Here is a 17213-nt window from a genome sequence, read left to right on the forward strand (position 1 = left end):
TTAGTTCTTTAGGGCTTTAGTATTTAGTTCTTTAGTTCTTTTAGTATAAGTTAAATCACATCCCCTAAAGGTACGAGGTCAATTAATGCTCCACAGTCCTTTAAAGTCACTAAAGTCATCCTATTCACACAAAACAAGCTATATAATTTGCTCTGGAGGGGGTAAATAATTTTGCCACTGGTATTTAGCCAGTAGATGAAAGAATAAGATGAATCCTGTTTCCTAAGGGCTCTATAGCACACTAAGATGTAGCATATATTTTCAAGATCTGAATTCCTGAAAAGACTAGATCCCTTAGGCCACTGGGACTTACACTATGAGGTGTAGGTGGTAGGTTTGCATAGTGTGTGTATACATGTGTGCTATGATATATACATCTATTATTGGAATTTTGTCAATGCAGTTGAAAACAACTTTCAACCTAAATGTATGCGTCTGTCATTGGACAGAGGGTAGCACCGTTTGAAGTATATTCTTTTGACTCCTTTCGGCTAAGTCTATACTGAAGTTTTTCCCAGCATTTAACCTGAGGCTTTTAAAGCCCATATATGAAATCTCCATGCATTCCAATGAACTAATCTACACTAGGACGTTTCCTTGAGGCACGTTTATGAGCTTTATCCTAAACGTTGTTTGCAACATTTAAAAAATAAAACCCTGGGTTAAAGCTGGAAAGCGCCCAAAAACACGGGTAAACACTTCCATTGATTTCCAAAAACGTGAAAAAGCGGTTAAAAAAGTGGGAAAATGCGGCATAGGTGTTTTCCAGCATTTTAAAGGCAAGCTTTAAAACACCTATAAAAGTGTTTTAAAATGCATATAAACGCAATAGGAACGTTTACATGTTTTTAAAAACGTCCCTGTAGACCCTGCCTTAAAAGCCCATGTTTGAAATTTCTATGCATTATAATGTGCTCATCTACATCAGGACATTTCCTTGGTGCACAATTGATTTTAATGGGGACATTTTCTGAGTTTTTTTTTAGCATTTCCCCGCGTTTATAAGTGCTTGAAACGTAAACGCGGGAAAACGCACCATATACTGAAGGAAAAGCTTAAAACCGCTAGTAAAATACATAAAAACGCATATAAACCTGTTAGCGTGCGTTTGTTGTAAATACGTCCGTGTAGACCCAGCCTTATAGTGCCACGCACTGCTTATTTCATCATTTGATCAAAACAAAAATCCTCGATATCTTAGAAAGTGGATTGCAATCTAAATATGAATTTGGCACCCTCTACTGGATAAAATATATAACATATTGTCTGACTTTCATACAGTATAGGTTTGCAATGAATCTAATGATTACTTTGTTATTTGTAAACTGAAAAAGCAGAATGTTGTTGGTTGACTTCATTTCCTTCTATAGGATCAAAATAAATGATATAACATTTTTAGCTATGGCACATTCAAATAAATTAACCCCGCTTATATTGCTTTTCATTTTGCATTTTGGTTTGGATCTCAGTTACAGCACCCCCACATGAGGTCTTTCGCCTATGGTCTTTATTTAATAGTCCCTGAGCTTGAAATAAAATAAATATTAACAAAGTTCAGAGATAGAATATTAGCTGCTTAAATGTAAGATACCTATAGGATTTTTTTTCCTTGGTAGAGCTTATATTAAAGTTGCCAACCCCAAACATAGCATAAGTGTAGTAATTACGAAAAGCCAGAGGGTTTTTTTGGCAAACAGAAAAATAAATCAGTATTTATTTCAAACGCGCATAAAAGAACAAATTACATACATATTAGTAAATGTATGACAATACATAGTACACAATACAATTTCAAACATAACGCAAACAAAAAAAAAATAGGGGCCACTATTTGGCTCTGTACATGACACTCCTACATAATGTTTAGGATGTAGGCCTTCTAATGTGCCTGCTAGTTTCCAAAGTAACTATACAAATCGACATTGAAGAACAATTTCTGTACACTGGTAACAGGTTGTGATGTCTCAGTGTAGGTTGCAGCCGTCTTAGAGTAAAAAACTGACGCGTTTTGCCTAATAGTCAGGCTTCATCAGGTGTATTAATTGTCTTGCTTTTTAATGGTACAATTGTTTTGTAGACCAATACTGCAAGGTCTCAGTATCCATGGAAAAATGTTCAGGTAAATATTCAGGAAATGATAAGAAGTACTTTGTGGTTCAAGAGGAGGAGTATCCAGAGAGTCCTTAGATGTTGCCCCTGGATGGTTGTAAGTGATTGATAAGCAATGATTACAACCACCCAGCGGGGCAGGCACATTAGAAGGCCTACATCCTAAACATTATGTAGGAGTGTCATGTATAGAGCCAAATAGTGGCCCCTACCTTTGTTTTTGTTATTGTTTGTGTTATGTTAGAAATTGCTATGTATTGTCAAACATTCACTAATATGTATTTAATTTGTTCTATTATGCACATTTGAAGTAAAAACTGATTATTTTACTTTTTGCCCCCCCCCCAAAAAAAATTCCTCTGTCTTCTAATTACTACACTTAAGCTGCTGAAATATTGATTTTCACTATTTTATTTTTATTAACTGTAAATTTCACTTAGCACTTTTACTAAATAATCATCTGGGTGATCTTCTAGATTGTAAGCTCTTCTGGGCAGGGTCCTCTCATTTTCCTATGTCACTGTCTGTATCTCTATGTCATTTGCAACCCCTAGTTAATGTACATCGCTGTGTAGTAGTAGTAATATACTTAAGTCAAGATATGGACATGCCCTGCTATCTACTGACTGACCACATGATGTCAGTAAATTACAGTAACATACAGTATATGTATCTGTCCAAGGCACTAGACAATGTTAGTGTGCTGCTAGTGATCAGTGAATATGAAAAATCCAGCCATCATAAGTAATATGATAAGAGTGGGTAGTAAACCGAAATTTACAGAACTCCCACCTTCAGGAGAGTCAGCAGAAATTCACGTAATTCTGTTTTCAGCTCTTTAGTTTATTTTTGCCTTTAGTAAAACAGGACCAAGATTGTTTGGGTTCAGTATTTTACTTTCACTGAGCTTAGCAAGACATGAACTGGGCCCTAATAGTTATTATAGTGTATTGCAATATGGTACATCAAATACATCAACACAAACAAAAACTTTGGCTGTTAAGGCAGTGCAAATAATATGTTTGTTCCCTGTGATGTTTCTACACAACTGAGAACAATTCTGAATGCACCATATCTGTAACAATTCATTTATTTATATTCTGGAGAGTAATACTCTCAGCTATCATTGGAGAGAATTTGAGGATTGGAGAGAAATGGCCAAAAGACACAACCACTAAAGGCTGGTTCTGGCCTTACTTTATTTTCACAATTCTCACAAGTTGGTCCATGAGCGTAAAAAACATAAACACATTTCAGCATCCATTTATATCTTTGCATGATGTAATGTACATAGCATGCAATACCTGGCATAACTTGTACTGTTATGTTGCATTTGAACCTCTGAAAGGCATCCCAATGCACTAAGACCATGCAAAAATATCGCAGCGCACTGCAATGAACTAGCAAAAGTTTAAATACATTAGAGTGCAAGGCCAGCCCAGTGGACTGCCTTAATGCAAAGCATGTTAACGTGTTGGGACACATGCATCTACGCACATAGATCTAAATGAGTTCTTGTTAATGCTTCTGTTGCCACACGAGTTAACGCAACAGATGGTAATAAACAAAATGTGCGTTGTTGCCCATAATGAATAGGCTGCTTTATGGAATGCAGATTGTCATGCATCATAACAATTACTGTACATGCATTATTATAACACATACTTCAAAATGAGCAACTAACAGGCGATTACTGCTGGGTCATTTTGATACATTTTGCAAAAAATAGTAGTAGCATAATTTACGGTAGTAGCATATGGGTGGGGCAAGTGTGGCCTCTGGTGATGCTTTGCTGGCCTGAGGGTGTCTTTTCTAGGGCACAAAAATAAGCTTCTGTTATGCTGTATTTACAACAGGTATCTTTGGGACAGTTTGTTTGTTGACAGTGGAAGTCCATAGGAGGAAAATATATATATCTTCTAATATAAAAAAAAATATCTTCTAACAGTCTGCTGATTCCTAGACACTCAGTCCCACCATTTGTCAGCTGTTGTTGAAACTGTTGGACTCTTTTGGTAAATCGATCTCCACTGCCTTTTGTGGTTCAGATAAAGGGTCTGTAAATTAATGAATGCATATAACCTGACTTCTAAGCATTCTTAAAAAGTGCATACCCAGATTCATGATGCAAAATTGAAGATGTCTATTAATATTAAAGCAGATCACTTTTTAGGACACCTCATCTTAACATCAAAAAGATTGGGTCAACATAGATGGTTTTAAAAACGCATGTTTTTATGCACTTTTATTAGCATTTTAAAGCTTGCCTTTAAACTGCTTGAAAATGTCTATGCCAAAAAACGTGGGGAAATGCCCCCATTGAAATCAATGGATGCGTTTACCGCGGTTTAATTTTTTAAAAACATTTCAAGGAGTGTTATAGATAATGCTCAAAAACGTGCCTCAAGGAAACACCCTGGTGTAGATTAGCCCATTGGAATGGATGGTATTTTGGGCTTTTGGGCTTTTAAAGCTTCAGGTTAACGTTGGGGAAAACATCCATGTAGACCAGGGGTGTCAAACTCAAATACACAGTGGGCCAAAATTAAAAACTTAGACAAAAGTTGCAGGCCAACCTTGAAATGTATTGAAAAAATGTAGGATTTTTTTTTTTAATTAGATATAAACCCTTTTTTATTATGGAAACAAAGAGGTTTTGCTTCACATTTAATCTGGAACAAGCTTATGATAGAGAATTTTTTTGTTTTATTTAAGAAAAAATCTTCCTGCCTCTTTCTCTATTTGTATCCTTATGAGTTTAGTTTCAATTTCAACCTTTTTGCACAGGCTAACAATAATATTAACGATGTTCTTCAATGAAAATCCAACCATTCAAGCTCATGCCTTGGTGTAGCAAGGAAAAGTACAGCTGAGGGGAAGTGCTGGAAATGCCAGACACGGCCAATGCGGAACTAAATCTTATGAGTGGCCTGCTTTTATAGACGCAAATAATGCTGGGAATTTTAGTAGTGGCGCTATTTCAATGAAGAGGGCTTCATTGAAATAGCGCCACTACTAAAATTCCCAGCATTATTTGCGTCTATAAAACAGTCCAATGCGGGGTCATGCTGATCCATAGACACGAGTGATCTCAGGAATTGTAGTAGCGGCGCTATTTTAATGCAGCGGCGGGCCAGCTACAGTTCATATTTAGGATTCCTTTGGGGGCAAAAAAAGAAGGACGTTGGGGGCCACATTTGGCCCCCAGGCCAGAGTTTGACAACCGTGATGTAGACTAAGCCTAAGGTTTCATAGCTCCTTGTCTTCTCTATGACTATTAATGTAATTACAAAAATTAATTTAAAAGCAGCTCAATGAAACTCTGAAAAAATGTTGAAAGATAATCAAAGCCACTCAAACAAGTCATGGTTTTCTTTTAGAACTGTATTTGAAAGATGTATCCAGTCCTGTGCGCAGACTGCCTATCCTTCCTTCATGGTAAGCATACTACATTTTACTCAATTCTGAGTCCGACTGCCATCTACACAGGCCCTAAACATATCCATAATTATAAGACAACAGTTGCCTAGTCAGTTTTTGCCAGGTTGGGTGATAATTTTACATCTTTAAATATCATTAAAGTGTAGTTTTGTCGATTCATTATTATTACAGGACATAGTAGGGCACCTCACTTCCATTTTTCAAGAATTGTTTAATGATTGCAATAAATAAAAGTTGATTCTTTTTCTTAAGGCTGTAAGTAATTTATCATGTAAATTGGGCCAGAGGAAACTAGGGTATTTACAATCTCAATGAATTAATAAACTTCCTATTTTATTTGATAGGTGCTCTCTGTTGACACCTCTGTACAAAGCAGCTAGCGATAAGATAGATTACAAAATCTTTTCCAATAGTTATTGTACATCCTCCTCTTTCTAATTAGATGGTATCCTCTCCATTAGGATAAATGTATATAGTTGGCAAATCTTGCATACAATATTGAGATTTGTTCTCCTGAGACCAGTTGGATTGTGTCTGCTTATCTAAGGACCACCTTTAGTCTAAATTCAGCTTGAGACCTGAGTCTTGGTGTGAGTGGATCCTAAATTACTCAGAGAAAATGTAATCTTTGTGGTGGTTAGTAGTACAATTCTACATAGATGTTTGTTTGAGTGTGAGATTTCAAGACCTCCCTGTTTCAAACATGGAGATGTTTGAGGTTTGGAAATCTCAATCACAAACATCTCTTAGGAGAACTTTCATGTGGCTGCATTAAAAGGTGTCGCTGAAAACAAAGTAAACAGATTACCACATTTAGCACTTCAAAGTGCATTTTCTCAGCTACAAACATCTGCAGGCCTTCCTGAGGTTCCCACATGCTGAACGCAACTCAAGGTGCTCTAGTAAAGTATCAAGTATGTTGACTCCTTACAGAAAAAGAAACAAACCTCAGATTGCTGTAAGTCTAAATAAGGAGCACCTTGAATTATTGCTAGGGTTCCCTTTTACCAACTGGGCAGATAGGAGCTTACAAATCATTTGTCATTTGTTAATATTTTGCTACTCACCAGAATACACAAAGTGGAATATTTAGTTTAATTTAAGGCAACACTTGTTTGCAACTATCATGGACACTTTGCAAACCATACCCATTGAAGTGCTGATTACCTTTGACCTGGGTGAACACTGAACAGAACTAAACTGATGTATTTACAATAAGAAAAAAAGAATGCAGGTAATTAGGAATACCTCATCTAAAAAGAAAGAAGGGGGTAAATGTTTCAGTCCACACTTTAAATTAGATTCAAATGTTCCATTCTCTATCTGCCATTTTCTTGTACACATTTAAATCTAATTGGTTGCTTTGAGTAATCAGAAATTCTCCTTTCTTTGTAAATCAGCATCCTCATTTCTCACATATTTTTGGTAAAGTCTCCATAATTTGACCACTGACTACAGTCATACTACATGCACAATATATGGCTGATTTATTAAACCTCCCCATTACTGGAGAACATAGAAAAACCCGGGTTATGCAGCAAACCTGGAAAGGATCTCATCCAGGATTGAAAACATTTGCCAACCAATAGCAAATGAGTTTGAATAAATCCATTTCAGGTTAGCTGGATCTCCCAGGTTCTCCCATGATGGTCTATCTTCTCCAGTCTTGGAGAACTTTAATAAATCAGATCTCATGTTTTATATAAATCTAACTTCACCAGTACAGGTTTCACAACCTAAATGTGTATACTAGTCTTTGGAAGAAACAGGCCCATTTCTGAACTTTAGGGACAAAATATGAATTTGTATTTTATATTTATATTTTATAAACATGATGTGGGAATTGCTGAGCTACACTAAAATCAGTTGTTCCAGCTTTTAGCCAACTCCCTAACTTCGCCATAATCCTCTAATAAGGCACAGTCTTTTTTTGGAGTTATCAAACAGTGGCAGATGTGACAAGGATACAACTACTATGCTTTAGCTTCCCTAGTCCTACCTATTGACTAGTATTACAGGCTATAATTGAAAGTGAATGACAAATCAAAACTAGAAGACAGTTTATTTTTTTTGCATCCCCTCATTTAGGAGATTTGGTGATGGAAAGTAAGAGAAAAACACACTTTCTAACCTAGGGTGATATGCACTCTCCAGTGCATATATGGAGCATGCCAAAATGAAGAATAATGAAGACAAATCTACTTAATCATTTTTGTTCAGCTCACAGTAACAATGACACTTAATTTCTAGAAAGATAACATGTATTTTCTGTACTTGCTCAAATTTTTCATTGTCTGAAAAATAAAAACAAATGCAGCTATCACATCTAAGGACTGATAAGCTGCAATGTGTTACATTTTTTTCCTTTTCTGTTTAGATACCTTTTAAAAATGATGGGTTTTCTATTGCTTTCTATAATGTTGGCAATGGTCACCAGGGCAAGTAGTAAAACTGGTGAATGTCTCCAGCAGGTACTTTCTGGTTGGGCCATGCTGACTTAATCTTCAAAGTATTTATGTGCTTATTACCTGTGAATCTCCTATAATGGGTGCAAGATGGCATTGTTTTACATATGTATTTGACCTTCAAAAAATAGTCCTCAATAGGGGTTCCTAAATCATACAAATTGGATAACACTAATAAAAATATACTTATCATGTCGCAGTGCCCTTTTGCCCACTCTAAACTATCGTTTGGTGTTAAGTGGATAAAGTAACTAGTGTATTTACTTTCTCTTTAAAGACCATCAAAGTGCATGAAATGTCTGTGTAGTGAATGGATTGTAGGTCTGACAAAAAGGGCTGGACAAAGTGGATTTCAGGGTTCCCACAGTTTGACCAGTCCAATTACAATTAGCATTGTTTGGTAACGGCTGGTCTCACATCTTCCAGTGTCTTTAGGACTGTAGTGTGTAAGCAAGCAAGGAATGTATGCAATGTTTACAATAGCTGTGTCTGAGAAAGACTAACATCAAGTTGTAAAAATACCTCATTTTTAAGCCGTGGAAGCACAGCATTTTATTCTGGTTGTTACAGGCACCTTGATTACCCTATTTACAGTATCTCATTGTGGGCATAGTATGGCATCATATCAGATACTTGTCATATCAGATATTTGACATCTGCATTCAAAATCATATTGTTGGGACATGGTTTGCATTTCACTGAAGTATTTCAATTGCTTTACATTTTGTGCAGTATTATTATGGCTCAGTAGTGCACAATATGTTTTATATTATTTGTAGGTGGGAATGCCAGAGATGCTATAAATAGCAATAGCGTGAATAGCATTTAGTTAAGTTGAATGAATTTTCTCCATTATAGTTGCTGATTAAATCTTTTGCAGATAAAGGGGGAAGAACGAGTGGGAAGCACTGTACTGTGTTCCTTTCCCTAAACGAATTAATAGAGCCCATCCTTGGTCAGCCGTGTATTAATCTGCCACAGTTGAATGCTAAACACTGCCACAAGTCTGCTGTGCACACTCCGATTTTCACCCGAGATGATCACAATTGTTGGTCTTGGGTGACAATTATGTAGTGTGTGTTCATAGCTTAGCGGTGGTCTGAAGTGGCAGCAGCCTTTAGCTGTTCATCTATTCTGTAAAGTAGTTTACAGCTCTGTAGCCACTTGCTTTCTATTAAACTGCTGCTATAACCTTGTGGTGTAAAATTTTACCAAAAATGTCAGTCTCTGGCCTGCAGCATATTTTGCATACCTGCATTCTTTTCTTGCATCTAGAGTTGTCTTGCTTGCCAGTTGTAGTGTGCTTTGAATGCTCATTTAATTGATTACTAAAGCATTTTTGAATTCCCTTTGGGCTGACTGAGGACCCATTGTCGAAAATTAGGCTGTTTTGGATTTATTTAACCCACATTGTAGTCACTAAAATTGTTTCCTGAAGCTGACATGGGTTAATGTCATAAGTAGAACCTCTTTACTTTTTTCCCTATATAAGAGCAGCACTCCCAGGGGGATTCTTAAGTTGAAAAAGGGCTCTAGGAAATATTGGAAAAGTTAATTTGTCCATACAAATTTTAGATGAAATGCCACATCCCAATAAATATACATACAGTATATGAGAAAATCAGGAGTAGCTGGGACTTTTAAGGGATTAACAAATAAAACAAATGTATATGCCTTGTAAATCTTCTTATTTTCTTATCACCATACCTGATACAACATTAGGTTAAAGTGGAGTCACCTGCCATCTCTTCCCATGATTGTGTTTTGTATATGCTTTGGATCTTTGAAATAAGTGATGGTCTATGTTGGCTTGGCTGGCTTTGCATATTCTTGGTTTATACAATACACCCTTACCTCCTGAAGAAGCACTGGAATTAATAAACTTTGTTTTTTTTTTTTACATACATTTTTTTTGTATTTGTGAATGCCTTAAAAGTCCAAGTTACATTTGTTTTTCTCATATACAGTAAGGGCTCTGTGAGACAACAAGAACCTCTATCTGCAATTTGTAGTACATTGATCGCTTAGTAACTGCAAGCAAGTCTGAAAATCCTAAAATTTTAGAAAAAGGGTCCATGTAACATTGATAGCTGCCACGTGATTTAAAGCAGTCCTATGCTTGGTCTGACTGTCACAAAGGAAAGTAAATAACTTGGAGGGATAAATACATCTACACAGTAGTTATATAAATGTGACTGATAACAGCAAAGGAAATATGTAGCATAATATGTGATAGTCATTTGACAAAATTAGTGCATTTTTGGTATTTCCACCTCGGTACTAGTGATTCCTAATGAAGTACTGGAATTAAACTATTTACAGCCAACATAGAGAAGTGTCAGGTGACCCGGCATGGCTATATTAGTGTTAATAAATCAACTTAAATAAACTATAAGGTATATAGTAAAATACTGTATGTTGTAAATTTTAGGGCTAAGTTTTACCTCAGGATTTCCAAATTTTGGTGCACATTTTTCTTGCAGGATTTGAGTGGGTGTTTTAAAAAAATGATTTCTTTGAACTTGGATTGAGAATTCCTTCAAAAAGTAAACATTAATCTATTTTTCAATATGTTTTGTGCTGTGACTCTATATAATACATTTTGGTTTATTGTTACAAAGTTTCTTGCCTGACTGGTAGCAACACTTCCTGAAAACACAAAGCCACCACCTTGCAATTGGTGAAGTTTGCCTTCCAAATAAAGCCCCCAGTTAGGTGTTACGCTGCTGAATGTAAAACTCACATAAACTGTATAGAGTAAAGCATGATTCCAAACATTTTTAATATAGATTTGAGATTTTCTTATGCTTTAATTGTTAGGACCTTTTATAGAATCTTTCATAAAATAAGTCCTGTTTAGGCGTACACTAAATTACTAATATACATAGAGAGAACAGCGCTGTAGCGTCCGCAGTGCTAAGAAGTTAGGAACTTGTAAGATTTTTGGTCCTAGCTAGGGTCTTTGAAAGTGTCATATGTAGTAAGCAACATATTGAGGCTGTTGTTCAAGATAAGGTTAGAGTCATAACAAAAAAAGAAAATCGAATTTGGGACTTTAAAGGCCAAAATTACTTATATAAAAATTATAAAAACGTTTATTTAAATACAAAATGACAATAAACAATTACATAAAAACATAAATCATACTATTAAGTATCTCCTGCATGGGCACCCACTATGATATTTCCACTGTTGACGCGTTTCGCGGAAACAATGTCTGCTTCTGCAGGACAGGCAGGGGGATCTATGGTGTTAACACATAATCATATCATAAGTATTTACTATCACAGTAACAAATCACTTTATTTATTTATTTTTTTGATAAGCACTTAGTTTCACATTTATTTTTTATATATATAATCCTTTTAAGTTAAAAAATACATATTTATTATTATTATTACGCACAGTATTTATATAACTAAAGAGGGGGAAAGGGAAAGAGAAGAGGGGAAAAAAGGTAGAAAAAAAGAAGGGAAAAGAAAATTTTTTTTTTCAAAAAAACTATAACAGTAATAAATCACTTTATTTGACAAACACTTAGTGTTACATTTATATTTGTTTTATGTTTATAATCTTTAAATTATATAAATTAATATATTAATTTAATAAATTTACTACACATCAATAGACTCAGAATGTATTATTTATTTACTTTTTAATTTATTTGATCACTTAAATTAATTATGTTTTAAAAATCACCTATGATCAAATTAATACAAATTATTATATTTCTAATTATGTGTTTGAAAAAGGTGTTCCCTCTCTGCTCTTTGTTCATCTAAATCAACCATGATTAAATTAAAGAACTTCTTGGAGTAGCCCCTGTTTTTGGTGTCCATCTGTGTCTATTAATTGCAATGTAAAGAGATACACGGACCATTTTGAACATCCCATAACTGTTAGTTTTATATAAATATGTAATTATGTGTTTTACAATGGAAATCAATATAATTGTAAATACTTATGATATGATTATGTGTTAACACCATAGATCTCTCTGCCTGTCCTTAGAAAGCAGACATAATTTCCGCGAAACGCGTCGACAGTGGGAATATCATAGTGGGTGCCCATGCAGGAGATACTCAATAGTATGGTGTATGTTTTTATGTAATTGTATATTGTCATTTTGTATTTAAATAAAAGTTTTTATGATTTTTATATCACTAATTCTGGCCTTTAAAGTCCCAAAATGGATTTTCTATTTTTTGTTATGACTTGAACTAGGGATGCCTTGGAAAGATAAGATATAGAGGAACTCTAATACTTTTTTTACCAAGATAAGGTGAGAGATATTTTAGGTCGCCCACACACTAAATAATTTGGAAATCGTTTGGATAATGTTATCCAGAAAATTGAAAATATATTACTGTAAATATAAAAAGTAAATATACATTTTTAGTATAGTTAATAAGGTTTTAAGGCAACTAAAGATGCAATATATTTCCAGCTATTTACAACTCCAAATAAACTTGTCTTTAGATGATAAAAATGTTTTAAAAGTAGCCTGAGCAAAAAGAGTTGGGACAGAACTGAACAAATACATATAAACTGGCTTACATAAGATTGTCATGTGTACCATGTTCAATTTACCTAAATAATTTAAAAAACAAAGTAGGAAGGGGAAGAAGCTAACTTTGAATATCTCAGCTGCTTCTCATCTATACTTGAGGCTAAATGAAGAGTGCTAGTCACAGATTAAATTAACGTTTTTCTTATCCAAAGTAACAATGCATGCTTCAGTGAAAACCGGTTATGATATACAGTTTTGTCAGGGGTAGTATTGCCTTGCTGCCCTACTGCTCATAGTAATGTTTTGCTTTTTGTTAATGTATTGTAGAAACAGGATTACATCATGTGGATCACCTTCACTAGCAGAGTTTCATTTAATTACATCTAAAGGGTAAATGTAGGTTCAGGGAGTATAAGGATTAAAGAGGTTTGGGCAGACTACTTGGTTTTAGACAGTCTTTTTGGGACTTTTTGGGATTATCTTCTCTGTACTGCTGTTTGCATACTCCACATGTATAGGAAGGTTTCATAGTTAACCCAATTAGTTCCCTTCATATGGAAATCAGTATCTGCTCATTATTATATAGACTGTGCCATGTCTCAGCATAGAGCTGTAAGGAGATAATTTTGAAGTTTTTACCTATAAGTGAGTCTAAGCATGATATGAGAACAGTAACACTTGACAGCTAAAGTGAGCACAGTTTAAAAATAGGTCCATGTGATCAAATAAATTGTCAAAAAATGTTTTTATGTTAATATATACAATAGTAAAAATTTTGATGTGTGATGTGCTAAACTTTGAACTAACCGATACTATAATGTTTTCAATTACCTAAACAATGCATACAGTAACATCTTTGGTTTCTTTTCTCTGTAGTAAAGAGAACGAAGAGAAGGTGCTTACACAGAAATTTTCCAAAAAAAAATGGGTAAGATGATTGCAGTCTTATGAGTGTTCATAGAACAACACAGTTGAGTCCTGGATATATCCCTCATTTTTCTTGCGCTAGCATTTAACTTTTCAAGACATGCTTTCAGGGGTCTACCCTCTATTTTTACTTTCAAGCAGTAATGATACCCAGAGGTTCAGCAAAATTCTGAGGCAAAGACAAGGTGGAGGTTCATCACATCTCTAATAATTGCTTACAATGGGTAGAAGCTTCTATTAATTAATAGGAAATCCCTCCCAATTTTAGTCCTCACCCAATCACCATGAGCGATGCTTCTATCAAGTCGATCATTTGGAAAATAAACAATATAAAAAAACTGGGTGCAAAAGAAATTGATAAAATATTTTTAGACCTCTCAGGAAGTAGAATATCTCCTGCTGCAGGTATCCCCTCTGGCATTGTTGTCACCAGAGCAGGCTCCCTAGTTGGGATATTTGCCCTTTATTCCTGTTGTATTCAGTTTAAAAAAATGTAAAATAAGAATCAAAACAATCAAAAGGAATGTATAGGTAATATACTTTACTTATTTTATTTTATGCATTTATATGATTGATTATTTTAAATCAGTCATATAATAGTGGCAAGATACCAGCCAAAGGGAGCTGCACAAACAATGAAGAGGCAGGTGTGAACCAGCCTTAATTCTAATGCATGTCCTCAATTATTGGTATCATACTGCTGCATTTTGTACATAAAGTATTAATAATTTTCATTTTGATGTTCACGTGTGATCATTTTTTGCCTTTGGATGGAACATAATTTTAAACCTGAATTAGTGCTTTTTGAAAAAAGCAGCATTGAAATGCAACAAGGCAGGTGACTGTTTCCTATGCCCATACAGGTCAGTTCTCCTTTTCGCATTTATTTCCCTTTCCAGATGAACATATGCTTTGGTCCTGTACTGTTTCATTTAACTAAAAGGAGCAAATTTAAAGAACCAAAACTCTGGTGTATGGGTAACTCATTTCCATTCTCTGTGTGAAGGTACTATTGCCACGTGATTGGTTCTGTGCATCACATAGTTGTGGGATGTATTCCATAGCCCAGTTTATTAAAGTTATTTTGCAGCTTTTCCAGGTCTTTTTCCCTGGCCATGGTGGTTAAAAGCAGAAAGGTAAGTGTGTGCTGTGGGAAAATAGAGTTACAGTTGCTCAGGCCTTCCTTCCATTTAAGGCAAAGTAAGAGTAACAAAAGGCAAAGCAAGAGTAAGAATTTTCTATATTTTATATGAATGTGACCTAAAACATCAAGTCATAAAATTAGATGAAGAAAACCTAGGTAAACAAAAAAAAATATTATATTTGGTCATGTTTTTATTTTCCAGTAACATATCTGCATGAGGAAAAAGCAATTGAATCACTAGGATCATCATGTAATTTGAAGGTGAAATCAGAGTCTGGTCTTTTCAATCAATGCAATGATAATAAGATGTGAGGGACCGTTCTTTTTTAAACCCAGGGATCCAGCAAAGCCTGATCACACATACAACATATTTGTGGATGTGTATCATGGCTTGAACAGGAAGTGTCTGAGGACCCTACGAAAAAAGTTGTTGAGGCCCATAAACCTGAAAATTTTACAGGATCACCTCTAAAGTGTTTGGACTTCACCAATCATTTAGAAAGACAGTGTACAAATGGAGGAAATTTAAGAATGTTGTTACTCTACCAAGACATGGTTGACCATCAAATATAACTCTAGAGGTTGTGTAATATTCTAAAATTTTACAAAGAAACCCAGAGTAACTTGTAAGCAATTGAACACTTGTCATTGGTGAACGTTGATGTGCATGAGTCCACCATCAAGAGAACACTGAACAACAATAGTGTGTATGGCAAGGTAGCAGTAAGAAAGCTACTGCTCACTCCAAAAATATTGCTGACCCAAAAATATTGCTAACAGTTTGCTAAAGCCCTAGTTCCAGCTAAAGAAAAGCAACCCCAAAGCTTGATACTGCCATGCTTTACCATAGAGATGGTATTTGTTTGCTGATGTCTGGACTATGGTGTAGAGTTGCAAGAGGAAAACCTTTTCTTACAAAGAAAAACACTTGTTTTTCAGTTAGATTGTACAGAATTTAGGTCACATTAAAGGTTGGCTAAAGTTTTGAAATTGTTTAGTGTGGTCTCATTTTTACATCACAAAAACCTAGCATCTAAACAGGGGTGTGTACACTTTTTAAATCCACTGTACACGCACAAAACATTATTTGTTTTAGGGATTTGTAGGTCACATTGATATAAAAAAATAGAAAATGTTAAAGGGCTCGCAAACTTTCAAGCACCACTGTATTTTGCTTGGGTTTATAAGTTAATTGTGCTTAATGTTACAATGGGATCTCTACTAATTTATATTGGATATATCAGCACCCCAAATGTGTAGTGGTATGCCTGGAGGTTTTGTGCCAACATTCTTGAAATAATACACAACTGAAAAGTTTTGCTACACTGACATTTTACAGTTTGTACTTTATTGTTTATAAGCAATGTAAAGCTGCTTTTCAGTTGCCTTTTTCAGTGTCTTAGTCTACCCATGTCACACACTTTAAGGCTGATCTGTGCTTCTTAACCAGGAAGTACTTTGCATTACGACAACGAAAGTTAAATATTTTAGAGTTTGTAAAGGAATGTGGACATTAATGGTTTGTATGTGAAAAAGATGGCTTGGGGTTCTTTCTTTAATGTTCTGTGAGAAAGAGTTTAAAACTGGTAATACCCTTGGGTCATATTAGTCTTCAATGTGTTAGAAACACATTTACCTGACTAATATCCCCACAGTGCAAGCTACCTGATCCGCAGAAACTTTTTTGTTCATTTTTAGACCCCACAGTGTGACAGTATAGTAAAGCTTGCAATTCAGTTGAAACCACACATTCATTCCTTTATTATGTTATGGATTTATGCCCCGTGTAGTTGACGTATTCATAAATGGAGACTTGTGAATTTTAATGGTTATCCCATTTTTCTATAAAGGGATAATTGTAGTGAAAATGTTTGGAGGCTATAATTCCTGACATCTTTTTCTGAAAATACTATTTCCCTGGTTATAAATATGATTCAATGGTTGTGGTATTTCTGAGTCACTGACCTGCAACACATGAGCAGATATGGAATTCTAACTTGACGTTATAGATCTGCATGCTTGTTTAAGGTCAGTGTCTCATAGGGTTTTAAAGCCAGAGACAGTCAGGCCTCTGAGGAAGTTTAGCAACAGCAGCCTTTATGTTTCTCTAACTACAGGTTTCATTTAAGAGCTATGTGTAGGCATGATTTGGATCTGGAGTGTATAATAGGATTTAAGCAGTTTGTAGAACATGTACACATTGATTTATTAAAGCTGTAGCGTATATTTACACAGCTTTGTGTATCCTTTACATTGACATTAAAGATAGGAAAAAAGATTTTGTACTGCACATGATTGGATGACTAAAGTAAAATCGATTACATTTTAAAGCTAAATCTATGCACCATCAACATCCGTTTCTGGGGTTGAAAATCTAGTATCTGCACACAGCTTCTATAAACATTTCCTGCTTCTGTGACTACATACACATGTGCAATAATTATCGTTGGAAAATTAATGATTAACGACAGATCAACAATTATTCACAATTATTTTGAATGATCGTATAGTGCACAATTCTGTACATGCTGAGACGATACGATCGTTCAAAGATAATCCACCAATAACGTACACACACTAGATCCGATCTAATGTGTGAACAATCCACGATCACTGA

General features: G+C 35.1%; 1 protein-coding gene across 1 annotated transcript in view; it reads left to right on the top strand.

The window, feature by feature from the left end:
- CHRD (chordin) overlaps positions 1–17213 on the top strand; it is a 51901-nt gene that overhangs the window by 4535 nt on the left and 30153 nt on the right. Inside the window, exons 2-3 of the mRNA XM_072408396.1 lie at positions 5490–5547; positions 13402–13453. The gene's annotated coding sequence lies outside the window, so the exon portion shown is untranslated. The remainder of the gene's footprint in view (positions 1–5489; positions 5548–13401; positions 13454–17213) is intronic.

Source organism: Pyxicephalus adspersus, chromosome 4 (genome assembly GCF_032062135.1).
Source record: "Pyxicephalus adspersus chromosome 4, UCB_Pads_2.0, whole genome shotgun sequence".
Taxonomy (NCBI): Eukaryota; Metazoa; Chordata; class Amphibia; order Anura; family Pyxicephalidae; genus Pyxicephalus; species Pyxicephalus adspersus.